The sequence below is a fragment of the Bubalus bubalis genome, chromosome 9, assembly GCF_019923935.1.
Source record: "Bubalus bubalis isolate 160015118507 breed Murrah chromosome 9, NDDB_SH_1, whole genome shotgun sequence".
NCBI classification, from domain to species: Eukaryota; Metazoa; Chordata; class Mammalia; order Artiodactyla; family Bovidae; genus Bubalus; species Bubalus bubalis.
In genome coordinates this window covers 33378080-33393172 of record NC_059165.1, presented here as the reverse complement: position 1 = coordinate 33393172, position 15093 = coordinate 33378080, and positions in this window count along the sequence as shown.

Sequence of the window (15093 nt, the reverse complement as noted above, 5' to 3'; positions counted from 1 at the left end):
ATATGGATTATTTAATTTTAATCCCTTCAGCAGCTCTATGAGGGAAGAGCTGCTTTGCAACCATTTTACAGATGTGGAAACTGAGGCAAAACAAGGTTATAGTAACACAAGATTTCACGGCTAATGAAGGTAGAATTAAAATGATCTCTGGTAATTCTTCTATGAAGATGCTTTCTCTACTGTCTATGTAAGTGTTGACCTCCTATAATTCTCATACTGCCTTCTGATAAATATATAAATATTTATATAAAATAACATAGTAGCTTTTTATCTGGATTTTATCTTATTATTTTCTCACTGAGAAAATATACAATTTCTGCTTCCATCCTATAACATAATGCTAACTTGCTCATGATGCCCTTGATGAGGATTCTGAGTAATGTTGTATTTTAAAATGTAAAAGAATATTAGCAAAATTTATCTTGTTTTTATGTAGGAAAAAGTAATTTCCATCTAGGGCCATCATTCAGATAATTTCCACTTTGAAAATAAATCTGTTTTGCCCCTGAAAACCTTTTTACTTTTTTTGTTGGCCAGATTAGTGACTAGCTTCTCATACAGAATGTACATAAAATGATTGGTTTCTTACGCCTGTGTCTTAGCTTTGCCATTTTGATGTTAAGTTTCTGGAACCTTCCTTGAAACACACACATGCACCTAAATTGGGCTTTAAGTGTTGATTTTATGAACAGATATGTGAAATAACAGGAAAGTGCTAGGAAAAAGTGTGATAATACCTGGATATAGCTTTATCATTGTTATGTGTAAGACTTACTCAAAAGGAATTTCAAGAAGAAAAGTGTATTTATTTTAAAAGCAGTATAAGACAAAATTGAACTCATTTCCAATTCCAATGAAATTCAGCTGTGTTTTTCTTCTCTGTTGAGTGATTTTCATTCATCTGGTTATGACCCACTCTCTGCCACATCTTGCCCAGGATTTGTGGGTTGTTGGGATCAACCCCTATCCAACTCGGACCAACTGGATTTCAACTGTTCCTAAACACTTAGCCACATTCGGTTCCTTCAGATCAGATCAGTCGCTCAGTTGTGTCCGACTCTTTGCAACCCCATGAATCGCAGCACGCCAGGCCTCCCTGTCCATCACCAACTCCCGGAGTTCACTCAGACTCACGTCCATCGAGTCAGTGATGCCATCCAGCCATCTCATCCTCTGTCGTCCCCTTCTCCTCCTGCCCCCAATCCCTCCGAGCATCAGAGTCTTTTCCAATGAGTCAACTGTTCCTTAGTCTCTCCCAAACAACTTAGGAAGTACTTTATGAGCTTCCACAGTCCATAAAAATGAGTCAGAGTGCCTTAGGAAGTGCCTTAGGCTTTTGCAGGCTTAGCACTTTAAATACCCCAAACTTGATGCTTGAATCCCAGTTTGTAGGGCTGTTTTCCTACCTTGGTTTCCTGTCTCCCTCAGGAATTTAAGTCCCTCTCAAAGCCCCAACTTCCTTAGGTGGGGCCCTAACGGTGGTCTCTATTCTATCAATTATATTCTTGGATGCTTCTCTTTTTTCTCTCATTAAATTCTATAACTCTGCCTGCCCCCGAAAGGTTATTCTGAAGTTTTGAGGGCTAGATTCCTTTGACTTTGAGTTTTATAACCTTACAGAAGCCCTCACTTTATTGTCTACCAGATAACATCCTCTTGGACATTGACCTTGGCCTGGATCAAGTCTGAATGTATTAACTTCCTTAAGGTCAACACTGTGTTAGAGTGTTACCTATGGAGTTCCATCCTGGAGGATACTTGTTTAGCTGTGATCCGTATTATGATGACTTCCTCCTTTTCTTCACAAAGTTCCCAGCTTGTCTGTGAACTAAACACATTTTGGGAGTTACAATAAATATAAGGCTTTTCTTCTCAACTGACTTCCCTGGTGGCTTAGACAGTAAAGAGTCTGCTTGCAAAGCAGGAGACCCAGGTTCAATCCCTGGGTCAGGAAAATCCTCTGGAGAATGGAATTGCAACCAACTTCAGTATACTTGCCTGAAGAATCCCATGGACATAGGATGTGACCCTACGGACAGCCCATGGTGGGCTGTGGTCCATAGAATTGCAAAGACTAAGGCATCCCTGAGAGACTAACACTTTCATTTTCACTTTCTTTTCAAGCCTCTGGCTGTATCAAATTCATTACTCACAAATGCATCCTAGATATTGAATATTGCTTTCACTTTGATTTTTTATTGTAAAGATTGAAGCAGGCTAGAAAAGGACAATGTGGTCCAAAAATGTAGTTCTCTGCTGATGCAAAAGCTGGATATTAACTTGATAATATCCTCCTGTCTAAGCAATAGTACATAACACACCATATAATACACTGTTCATGACAGTCTGTAAGAGATTTCAACTTTCAAGTGCTTAACTACAAGGTGTACCCTTTTTATCTCCTATCACTACCTCACTTTCCCTAACAGTGCTCAAATTAGCTGGGTTGACTGGTTGTCAGTCACTTAGCTCCCAGATCTTGATAAACTTTTTCATTAAATCAAGGAGATGGACAATATGCTATCTACTTTTAGTTTCTGATGTAAGATGTCATGTGGGTATGTGTTAAGTTGCTTTAACTGTGTCTGACTCTTTGTGAGACCCTATAGACTTTAGCCCACCCGTAGGGTTTTTCTGTCCATGAGGTTCTCTAGGCAAGAATACTGGAGTGGGTTGCCATGCCCTTCTCCAGGGGATCTTCCTGATCCAGATATCAAACCAGCATCTCTTATGTCTCCTGCATTGGCAGGCGGGTTCTTTGCCACTATAAGATGTCATGCTAAGTATCAAATCATAATTCCAGTGACTAATACCCTAATGTATGTGTGTGTGTTTGCGTGTGTGCATGCTCAGTCACTTCCAACTTTTTGTAACCCCCTGGACTGTAGCGACCAGGCTCCTCTGTTCATGGAATTTTCTAGGCTAGAATACTGGAGTGGGTAGCCATTTCCAACTGGAAAATATCTTCCCAAACCAGGGACCGAACCCAAGTCCCTTGCTTCTAATACATTAACAGGTGAATTTTTTTACCATTGGGCCACTAGGAATACCCTCATAGTAGCCTCTAAAAGACTAGAAATGAAAAGAGCAGGAACTGCTTCTGACTAGAATCTGGTTTTACTGAGAACTAGCTCTGGCTTGCATCAGTTTCATTGTGATTTGGTATTTTATACATTGTTATCCTTCCTATATATTGACTGACTTTAAGTTTGTTTATCTCAAATACTTAAACTTTTCTATCCAAACTTTATGAGAAATAGATTTATATAACATCCCAATTTTACTCAATAAAAGTTTTTGCAATGTCTTTTAGTGGGAAAAAATGTATATTTTCATTAGAAGCAACCACTTTCTTATTTCTTGTTTCTCATTTTTTATTTAACTTATTACAAAGAGCATATTGGGGATCACTCAACCCAACAGAGTTTACCAAAAAAAAAAAAAACTTTTTAAAATAAACATGGTTTCTCCTTTATTCTTTCAAATTGCACAGGCATAGACATATGGTGGGTAGAAATATTCTGAGGTAAATACTCAGAATTCTGAATTTTTTTTTCTGTAATAAAGTACCCCAATACTTTCTTACAGATTCAGCTCACTAGTTACTGCAGATTTGGTTGCAACCCAAGTCACTTTAGTACCTAAGGAAAAGTGAGATGCTTCAGGCAAGATTATCAGCATGAGAATAAATGAGTTAGTGAGCATTAATAAAACCTGGAGAACAACAGTGCTAAATGTTTAATGCATCATTTGAGTATGTGCCACTACAGAAAATTGAATGAACAGCTTTTTGGTTATGGGTATTGGGAATAAGAAATTTTTAGCATTGTTTTGCATTTCTTTTGGTGCCAGACTTATCAAAATGAATAATTTCTGATAGAGAATGCCTAGTAGGCTTTCTCTCTTTAAGAACTTAGTGGTGTGCATAAAAACTCCAGTCAGTCACCTTTCCTTCTCTTATGAGGAACCATTTATCTGTAAAGCATTTGCTGAATGTTGACTCAATGTCAGCCTCAGGGGTGCATTGTGCCCACACTTAGTGCTCCAATGAGAGAGAATTATGTCATATACTCTAGACAGTCACTAAATTCCCCGTTGGTTCTGGAGCAATTCTTAGTATTCAAACTTTATTAGATTCTTGAACGATGAATGATAGTATAATCCTGGTTATTTTATTAACAACAAAAATTTGTTGAATAGCTATCATGTGAATAATGAATGGTCTTTATTTCAGATATGACACAGTGCCTAGCCTCAGGGAGGGAATTCTAGTGGGTTCACATATAGATTGTCTGCTTTTATGTCATTCTAGTGATAGAAATGGAGAAGGAGGAAAAGCAAGAGAAGTGGGAAGAGGAGCGGGGGAGGAATAACAATAAAAATAAATATTTTGTGTGTCGAATATTTGCTAGGAATTCATTAGGTTTCAAATGAAGCATAACATGATGTCTTTAAAATGTCTTATCTATCTGGAGTAGAAACTAACATTTATTATGTCCTTCCTATTACATAGCTTCAGGGCCTCTGTCTAATAATAATTATCAATGTTTATTGAGAAGTAACTAGGTGTTTTACATAAATTAGCTTTACATGGATTGTTGTATCTAATCCTTTCCATGATTTTTCACTGTTGTTTTACATGAGCTATTTTATCCAGTCACCTCCAAAATCCTATGAGATGGATAGATACCAGGTCTGTCCCCATTTTAAAGATGAGAAAGTCTAGGCATAGAGAGATTGATAGATCGCCCAAATATATATAGCTAACAAGATGTGAATCCAAGATTTAATTCTGCTTTTACAAATTCTTTCCAAAGACTTATACTTAAATTGTAATTTTGAACTTTTCTTTTAAAAGCACCCTAAAATGTTTATAACCTTCCGACCCCAGGCAATTGTGCTTTCTACAACAACTTCAGCTTCCATTTAATGAAAATGTGAACCTATCTGCTTCTTGAACTGTCTTCTTCCCTCTTCTGATGGTAGAGAAAGTGGATTTTCTGAAAACAAAGACCGTTCTGCCCCTTTCTCAAACAGATCCTGTTTGCTGTCCATTTCAGGAATTGATCGGTCAGTCATATTTATTCTTGTTCTTTCTCCTTCATCTCTATTATCAATCTGTTTCTCTCTGCTCTGTTACTCACATCAGCAATCAAACATACACTTTTTTTTCACCCTTAAAAAAGGGTGAAAAAAGGATTTAATAAAGAAAAAAAATCCCAAATATCCCCATTTCCATCTCAGCTCTTTCCAGACCACTCAGCTTGCTTTCCCAGCTAGTAAAAGCCTCTCCGCTTGGATGTCTTGACTATACTCCATTTTTTTATTTACTCAAAAAATGCTTATTGATACCTGCTAGATGCCAGGCTTTGTGCTGTCACAGGACTAAAACAAAGAACAGCACAAACTTCACAGGAATAGTAACTTAGTGTAGAAACTTGTATGTGATGCCTCCTATTATCACAGATGCATCTCAGAGATAATTCTAGAGATCTCTGCTTTCTGCCTTTAGTCCTGTCTCTTATCAAATATGTCTAGGTTTTAGATATGTTGACATTGTCTATACCCAAATAAACTAACCACTGCTTTGAAAAAATCATTGCAGAATATTAGAGAAACTTTTAGAGTTCAAATCTAGCTTTAGTATCTACATTTATCAAGCTTCTTTGCCATCTAAGGGCATCTGTCTGCTTTTAAGATATTCACCTTACCTAATTATAATATGTAAATATTTGAATGACTAAAGTGAATAAAATCTCTCATTTCCATGTGCCCAAACAAGTGGGCCATTGGCCCATAACATCAGATTTTCCTGGGCATTCCTATTGGGAAGTTTTATTTATCCTCATTTTATAGATAAACCAATGAGCATTGCAGATATATGAGAAACTTGCCCAGTCTTATCCAATCAATTATACACACAGAATTCAAATACAGCTCTCTTTAATTACACAGCCTATAAGATCTTTTAAATATACATTATGTGTTGGGGGCCGGCGTGAGGCACTCCGCCCATGGCAAAGGTCATGAGGAAGGAGGCTTGACATACGCAAAGGCGGGATCGAGCCTCAGGAGTCCCCCTGGAAATCCTCAAGCATCTACCCCCATAACCAGAGCCTGCCTACCTTACTACTTTGTGCTCTCACCTACACCTCTGGCTTTACGGGGGGCTGTCCCCCACCACCTCTTTCGGAGAAGGAGTTAACTTAGAGCTCCAGTTAATAATAATCCCTGGGCGTGATAGGAGTGTTTTAACCTACAAACTCCTCTGAAGGTTCTCTAGCCTGCCTGACAGGCTTGTCCGGCCACATGTGATTGCTCACAGCCTCCCAACCATGAGAGGCACGAGATGCTTTAAACCTTCTAAAAACAGGTTCCTTAGAAAAGTTAGAAAATTATTACTATAAGTATAATGGGCTGATTAGAAATCATATTGGTGAAGGGTTTTTCATTTGTTGAGCTGATGTTTACTGCTAAGTCTCCACATCCCCTGCCCTTAAACACATTAATGAATATATAGAAGAAATAAGTATTAACCTTTGATATCAATCACGTTAGACCTTAGGCTAAGTAAATTCTTTCCTTAACTAAAACCCACTACACCCTCACCCTATAGGAATGTAACTTTATTTGGGTGGCGTCTGTTTTAAGAATAATCACCCCTGGAGAAATAAGTGTCCTGGTTGACTGACCGCTGTCACAAGGAGAGGGTCGTAAATTGTCAGCAGGCCCCCCGGCCAGAAGATGATGTAACACCCCTAAGACCTCTGTATACTTTTGTATGAAGCACCTGACTTTGATAAAAGTCAGGACTGCTGACCCCACGTGACTTTTGCATAACATCTCAGTGTATAAAAGTAGACCATGGAAAATAAAGAATTGGGATCAGTTTCTCGAAAGACTGGTCTCCCCATGTCTCTCTCTCTCTCTCACTCTGGTTGAGTCTCCATCTGGAGCGCGGAACCCACCAAGCTTACTAATTTTGCCTGGGCTTCTAAGATCCGACCGGGGAGGTCTCAGTGTCTCCTCTCCTTCGGGAGAACGGAAGGACGCCTGCGGCCTACGTAAGTGGTGCAAGCTTCTTGTCTTGAAGTTTTATTGGTCCCCCGCGTAAACCAAGCTACTCAGCCTCTTTTCTCCACTGAATTTTCCTACTGAGCTATCCTCATTTTATTACTCTTTATATCCTTAATTAACGTTTAATTAAGCAGTTGTTCCCTGACCCTCGCCTATGCCGTCTCTGCTTCGAATACCCTGGATCAGCTGGGGCTGGACCCCGGCAATTATGCATGTAGCAAAATCAAGAGATGGATGAGATTGGTTGAGGATAAAAGGGCCAGAAAGTGAGTGTTATAGAGCATGACCTTAAGGGGAGGAAACCAGAGAAAAAACTGTGTAGGAAACCCTTAAGTAGAAAACATATACTCATTTGTGCTTGAGTAGAACAGAAAACCCACAGCAGGAGTGTCAATAGATTAACTATGTGTTCTTTGAAATCTTCCCTGTTGTGTCTCTGGCCATGGAAGACAGACATTTAACAAGTTTGGTCAAAGAGACCTCAGTTGATGAGTGACTGTACTATTGATAACTTATTTTATGATCATTTTCTATAAAACCAGATTCAGTGTTTGTTTGTAAAATACTCACAAGCTCTTGCTATTTTTGCTTTCAAAGTATTGAATTCTTTTGCTGCTTTAGAAGAAGCATTTTAAAGAGAGGATTTGGCCCTAGTTTCCTTTAGCTGATTTTATTTAAATTTTTGCATGATTTAGTGTTCTGCAGAGAGTTTTCCTCTCTTAGTTTTAACTTGAACAGCTTGATGAGAGTTTAATAGAATTTGTTTTAAAGTTACTGCTGACCTTGCATTAAGTGGGAACCAGTCTATCGCCATGCAGGAATGGGCTTCAATTTATGGCAAATATGTTTGTCTTTACAGTCATGAATAATTTCCAAATTCTAGAAATTACTTCTTTTATAGCTGTACCTTCCAAACCCATCATAAGGAGGGCTCTGTCAGCATTTCTATTACATTCTTCACAGAGGTTGATAACATGGCCATAAAATCACCTCCAGGATCAATTTTGTCAGAAAAACTCTCATCTAGGGAAGAAAGGTGCTTTTTTTGTTTGTTTGTTTTAACTTTTTACAACAGTTTAAAAATAATATACTGAATTGTCTGTTCTCATACAATTGGAGTTCATAGACTCCTTTTTTTTTTTTTTTTTTTTTTTGGCTATAAAACATATCTTTCTCTGAAAAAAGATGTCCTAATTGGCTTTTATGTATGTATGCACTAGAACTGCTCTTCTCCTCAGAAGAGTTACAAAGCAACACAGAGCTTGAACACAAGAGCTCATCAGACAGATGTTCAAATCCCTATTTATCACTTAAGTAAGAGATGGTGAGTTAGCTACTCACAGAATATGATAAGGACTTAATAAATCCTGGCTATAGAGGTATAGGTTATTATTTTTAGTCCTGTTATCACTTTGGAACTTAATTCCTTAATCTGATGTATATCTCTAAGTAATAAATTAAATTTGTTCCTTCATTTATTCATTAAATTCTTATTGAGCATCAGACTGGATGACAGAGATACAAAGACAATATAACATGACCCCTACCCTCAAGGAATATGTAATTCAGTAGGAAGAGTCAGAATTGAGGAGACACAGTACAGAATATTTAATACTTCCAGTGAGTCTTGAACAGCTCAGTCACTTTTCTCAGGCTCAGATCAGATCAGTCACTCAGTCATGTCCGACTCTTTGTGACCCCGTGAATCGCAGCACTGCCAGGCCTCCCTGTCCATCACCAACTCCCGGAGTTCACTGAGACTCACGTCCATCGAGTCAGTGATGCCATCCAGCCATCTCATCTTCTGTCATCCCCTTCTCCTCTTGCCCCCAATCCCTCCCAACCTCAGAGTCTTTTCCAATGAGTCAACTCTTCTCATGAGGTGGCCAAAGTACTGGAGTTTCAGCTTTAGTATCATTCATTCCAAAGAAATCCCAGGGCTGATCTCCTTCAGAATGGACTGGTTGGACCTCCTTGCAGTCCAAGGGACTCTCAAGAGTCTTCTCCAACACCACAGTTAAAAAGCATCAATTCTTCAGCGCTCAGCCTTCTTCACAGTCCAACTCTCACATCCATACATGACCACAGGAAAAACCATAGCCTTGACTACCTGGACCTTTGTTGGCAAAGTAACGTCTCTGCTTTTGAATATGCTATCTAGGTTGGTCATAACTTTCCTTCCAAGGAGTAAGCGTCTTCTAATTTCATGGCTGCAGTCACCATCTGTAGTGATTTTGGAGCCCAGAAAAATAAAGTCTGACACTGTTTCCACTGGTTCCCCATCTATTTCCCATGAAGTGGTGGGACTGGATGCCATGATCTTCGTTTTCTGAATGTTGAGCTTTAAGCCAACGTTTTCACTCTCCACCTTCACTTTCATCAAGAGTCTTTTTAGTTCCTCTTAGCTTTCTGCCATAAGGGTGGTATCATCTGCATATCTGAGGTTATTGATATTTCTCCCGGCAATCTTGATTCCAGCTTGTGTTTCTTCCAGCCCAGCGTTTCTCATGATGTACTCTGCATATAAGTTAAATAAACAGGGTGACAATATACAGCCTTGACGAACTCCTTTTCCTATTTGGAACCAGTCTGTTGTTCCATGTCCAGTTCTAACTGTTGCTTCCTGACCTGCATACAAATTTTTCAAGAGGCAGATCATGTGGTCTGGTATTCCCATCTCTTTCAGAATTTTCCACAGTTGATCATGATCCACACAGTCAAAGGCTTTGGCATAGTCAATAAAGCAGAAATAGATGCTTTTCTGGAACTCTCAGGCTAGGGTATCACTAAAGGTTTTTTAGGTAGTAGGTAGAAAGTTGGGTATTTCTGTACTAAATGCTAAAGGATGATGAGGAGATAGATAAACATGCTTGGGTCATGGAAGCAGCAATGTGCAGAGTATAAAGAGGCAAATCATGGAATATACTGGGAGCTAGAATATACTGCAGTTAAGAGTATAGGGAACTGGAAGAATAGCAAGAAAGTATAATGGAAAGATATTTCTATTCATTCTTCATCATAATAAACCTGACTAGGTTCTCTCTTGGCTCAGATATTCTGCATGCCATATATTTCTCTAGTTTGGTTTAATACCTTTATTTTGATGAAGCACATTCTCCAATTACTTTAAAAATAATGGTATGGAAGGTACAATTTTTAAAGTTCTTATGTAACTTAAAATGACTCTTCTATGTTCTCCTCTTGATATATAACAGAGAAGGCGATGGCACCCCACTCCAGTACTCTTGCCTGGAGAATCCCATGGACGGAGGAGCCTGGTGGGCTGCAGTCCATTGGGTTGCTAAGAGCTGGACACGACTGAGCGGCTTCACTTTCACTTTTCATTTCCATGCATTGGAGAAGGAAATGGCAACCCACTCCAGTGCTCTTGCCTGGAGAATCCCAGGGACGGGGGAGCCTGGTGGGCTGCCGTCTATGTGGTCGCACAGAGTCAGACATGACTGAAGCGACTTAGCAGCAGCAGCAGCTTGATATATAATGTAGTGATGAATATGTAATTCTTAATTATAATTCTTAAATTTTAATTCTTAAATTAGAGATTATTTTCCTTTAGAATGTTAAAGGTATTGCCCCATTGTGTTCTAGCACGTGAAAGTGATGGTGATTAATCTCAAGCCCTTCTGACTGCTAATAATTTGCATTATGACCTATAATTTTTTCTTTGGAAACTTTTAGAATATCCTCTTTGCCATTATGTTTCTGGAATTTTCATATTTTTGCTAGTCATTTTAGACAATCTGTTGGACTTTTAATCCAGAAACTCATATCCTTTAGGGCTGAGAATTTTCTCAAAATATTTCACTTGTTATTTTTTATAATTTTTTTCTTTTCACAATTTTTTTAGCTTTTCCTATTCAAATGTGAGATAATATCATATGCTGTAATTTTCTTGTCTTTTGTCTTGTTATTGCATTTGATATGTTTCATGGATTTGTAAAGTTTAATTTTTAATTTATTGATATTTTCATTTTTTTTGTTTTTAATTAACAAGGACCATTTTTGTTCTTTAAATAATCATTTGAAATTAACATCCACATTTATTAATCTGAAAGCAATTATGATAGTTTTCTTTTCTGCAAAATTTCTATTTCATTCATTGTTTAAAATTGAATTGACTGGTTTTGGTATCTGCCTTCCCTATTGAGGATTTTTTCAGATGTTTGGTAATCTCTGTTGCTTTCTAATGATTAGATTGAGAAAGTTAAGAGGTGATTTGAAGCTATGAATACGTAAGTGCCATTTGTTGACTGTATACTTAACTGGGCAGGTCATTTTTAAGGGATTTCTTAGATTAGCATTTTTTTATATCTCTTCTTAGTTTGGTCAGATTCTCCAAAAAAGCCTTTTCAAACTTCTACTAGAAAGTAACTAGAGAGTAGGTACTGATATTATAGGAGTTAGCAAAGGTATCTCAAAGTTAACATTGACAAAATCAAGCTCTTCATCACCTCCCCCAAATCAGTTTGTTCTTTCTGAATCTTCCCCATTACAGTAAATAGTACACACTTTCTCTCAATCACCCAAAGTTCAAGTTGTCGTTGACTTCACTTTCTCAAACACTGCATCTTATCAGAAAATCTAGTTGACTCTACCTTTAAAATGTATCAGGAATCTGGTATCTTTATTATTTCCATCATTATTACTCTTATTTAAACTACTGTTTTTGTTCACATTGATTATGGTGGCCATTCTGCTATTTCTCTTGTCTTGCTTGCAAAAGAGCAGTCAAACTGATTATTTTCAAAGCACTCCAGTGGGTTCCCCTTTGCTCAGTGTAGAATCAGAATCCTTGTGATTGCCACTGGGTCCATGAATGATCTCCTTTCTTTTACCTCCCATTTCAAATTCCTTTCTGATGTTTTCTATCTTTATTTCTGTTTTTCATTACTATAGCTACTATGCTTTCTTGGTAGTTCCTTGAACAGGTTCTCTGTCCTCCATCTGAGCAACTCTCTACTTTCTGTTCTGTCTGTCTGGAACATCCTTCATCCTTGCTCCTTCCCTCCACCAACATTTGCACCTCCTTCAAATCTGTGGTTAAAACACACCCTTCTAAGGGCAACACCTGTCTAAAACAGAATTCCCTATCAACTCATCATTTTGTATTTACTTTGTTTTCACCTCCTGTCAAGTAATAACACATTATATACTGTGTTTGTTTTGCTTAGTAGCCACTAGATTGCATGATCCAAGTGAGTAAGGATTTTCATCTTTTTTCCTCACTGATTTGCTGACAATATTTGCAACATGGCTTCATACAGAGTGGGATCTTGATAAATGTATGTTGAGTAAATAATTAAACAAGGTAGATTAGTTTCATTATCATTTTGTATTTGAGGAGACTGAAGCTCAGGATTAAGCAACTTGCCCAAGGCCTCAAATTCCTTAATGTGTAAGGCACAATTTAATTCAGATCTCTCTGGCTTCAGTGCCTATGCATTATCTAAGAATACTGCAATTGATAAGTTAAGTAAGATGATTAGAAATTTTCTCATGGACTTAAGAACAAAGAAATTTTCTGGTGGCCTTGTCAGCAGCAATCCCAGGAAAGTAATGAGATAGAAGCTATAATGTAATAGGTTTAGGAATGAATGGAGACAAGCTTAGCTACTCTTTCAAGGCCATTGAAAAAGAGGAAAGGGGTAAATAAGGTGTTTGCTTGTTTGTTTTAATCATGAGGTTATTGATATGTAGAGGAGTGTGAAAAAGATGCTAAGGAAGAGAGGGGAGAAAAGTGATGAAGAAAAACTAGACACTGAGTGGATGAGACAGAATGTGACAGGAAGTATAGAAAGCTTATAGGGAGAAAGGTTTACTTTCTTAATGATTTATTAATAATATCCAGAGTTATTAGGCTCATTCATTTATTTATCTGATAAATTTTTATCACGATGTTGAAGCTGTAACTCCAATACTTTGGCCACCTGATGCAAAGAATTGACTCTTTCGAAAAGACCTTGAAACTGGGAAAGATTGAAGGTGGGAGGAGAAGGGGACGACAGAGGATGAGATGGTTGGATAGCATTACTGACTCAATGGACATGAGTTTGAGTAAACTCTGGGAGCTGATGATGGACAGGGAGGCCTGGCGTGTTGTAGTCCATGGGGTCACAAAGAGTGGGACATGACTGAGCAACTGAACTGAACTGAACTTAAATATTTATCAAGTTATAAGGCCCTAGTCACTGCTATATGTACTGGGTATCTGATGGTGAATAATCACGAGTAACATTATGATCTATGCATTATGTCATTATATCTTTACAACAACCTTCTGAGATAGATATTATTATTATTATTTTTAATTCAGGAGGAGGCTGAATCTTAAGAGAAGGGAATGGTCTTTCCCAAAGTAATTCATCTAGGAAGTGTTGGTGTCTAAATTCAAACCATAGCAGTCTGACTCTACAACCCATGCCTTTAATTACTTTTCTCCACCACTTAAGACAGAATTTATATTCTGATGAGAGGGACAGAAACAAACAAACACCAAATCATTAAACATCCTACAAAGTCATTATACATTCCACAAAAAGATTTACCACAGACTATAAGATTGATAGTGACTGTGTAGCTATTTTGAATGATCAGAGAAAGCTTCTTCAAGGAAATGGTGTTTAGGCTTAGATCCAGGATATAATCAGAAACTAGCCAACAAAAGGGAAAAGCATTTCAGGCCCATGAGAGAACTAGTTCCAGGCAATTTGTGGATTTCAACATTCTAACTGAGAATATAAAATTAGTGCATCTGGAGAATAGGGAGTAAAGATAAAAACAAAACAAACAAACAAACAAAAAGGTTGGATTCAGATCAATTCAAACAGGTTTTCAAACAAATTTCAAGTAGAAATTTGTGAAAAATTAATATTTGGGTCAAAAAACTAACCACAAGAAAGTTTTAAATATGCATTTAGTGGGATATAATTTATATTGTTGAATGATTACTTTGATTTCATCAAGACATAGTGATCAGGTTTCTTAATGGTTGAAGTAAATTAGAAATTTAAGTTAAGTTTGGTTTTCAGCATGTCTCTCAATCTACCAATTTATTACTGCAAAAATGGAGCACATAGAATCATCTCTGCTTTCTTTACTCAGTGATTTCCTCTCCCAGCTTTGTGAAATGGAGAAGGGTTGTTGTTAGAAAATATTGAGAGGGGAAGTGAATTCATCCCTTAATTTTATCAACATTCACTGATTACTTTTCAGTATTGTACTAAGTGCTGAAGGAAATGGAGCCCTAAGGAAAACATGGCATATGCCCGCAGTGGCTTAAAAGTGGGCTGTTGAATGGTCAGTAAAACAGTGACCAAATGTTGGTATTGTAATCACTCAATATATTTACCAACTAAATAATACATGAGAGTTTAAGAAACTAATGAAAAGGAATTAAACTGGTTAAACTGAAGAATTTAGATGGACTAGTAATAGTCTGGAGAAGGCGATGGCACCCCACTCCAGTATTCTTGCCTGGAAAATCTCATGGATGGAGGAGCCTGGGAGGCTGCAGTCCAGGGGGTCGCACAGAGTTGGACACGACTGAGTGACTTCACTTTCACTGTTCACTTTCATGCATTGGAGAAGGAAATAGCAGCCCACTCCAGTGTTCTTGCCTGGAGAATCCCAGGGACGGGGGAGCCTGTGTCTCTGGGGTCACACAGAGTCGGACACGACTGAAGAGACTTAGCAGCAGCAGCAGCAGTAGCAGCAGCAGTAATAGTCAGTTTATAAAGACCAAGCAAAGAGAATGAAGTTCCTTGCAGAATGACATTATACTATATATGGTCCCTGGTTGTAGCTAGTCAACATAACCTCTAAAGAGAAAAAATGAAACAGAGCAATACAGAATGATAAAAAGAAGAGGATGTAGAAGATAGGTTGTAGGATGGTAGAACAAAATACCTAAAGCAAACAAACAAAATACCAAAGTGTCATTTAGAAGAATACTTCAGAAAGATAAAATGCAGAAATTATTATATTAACAAGAAATTTATT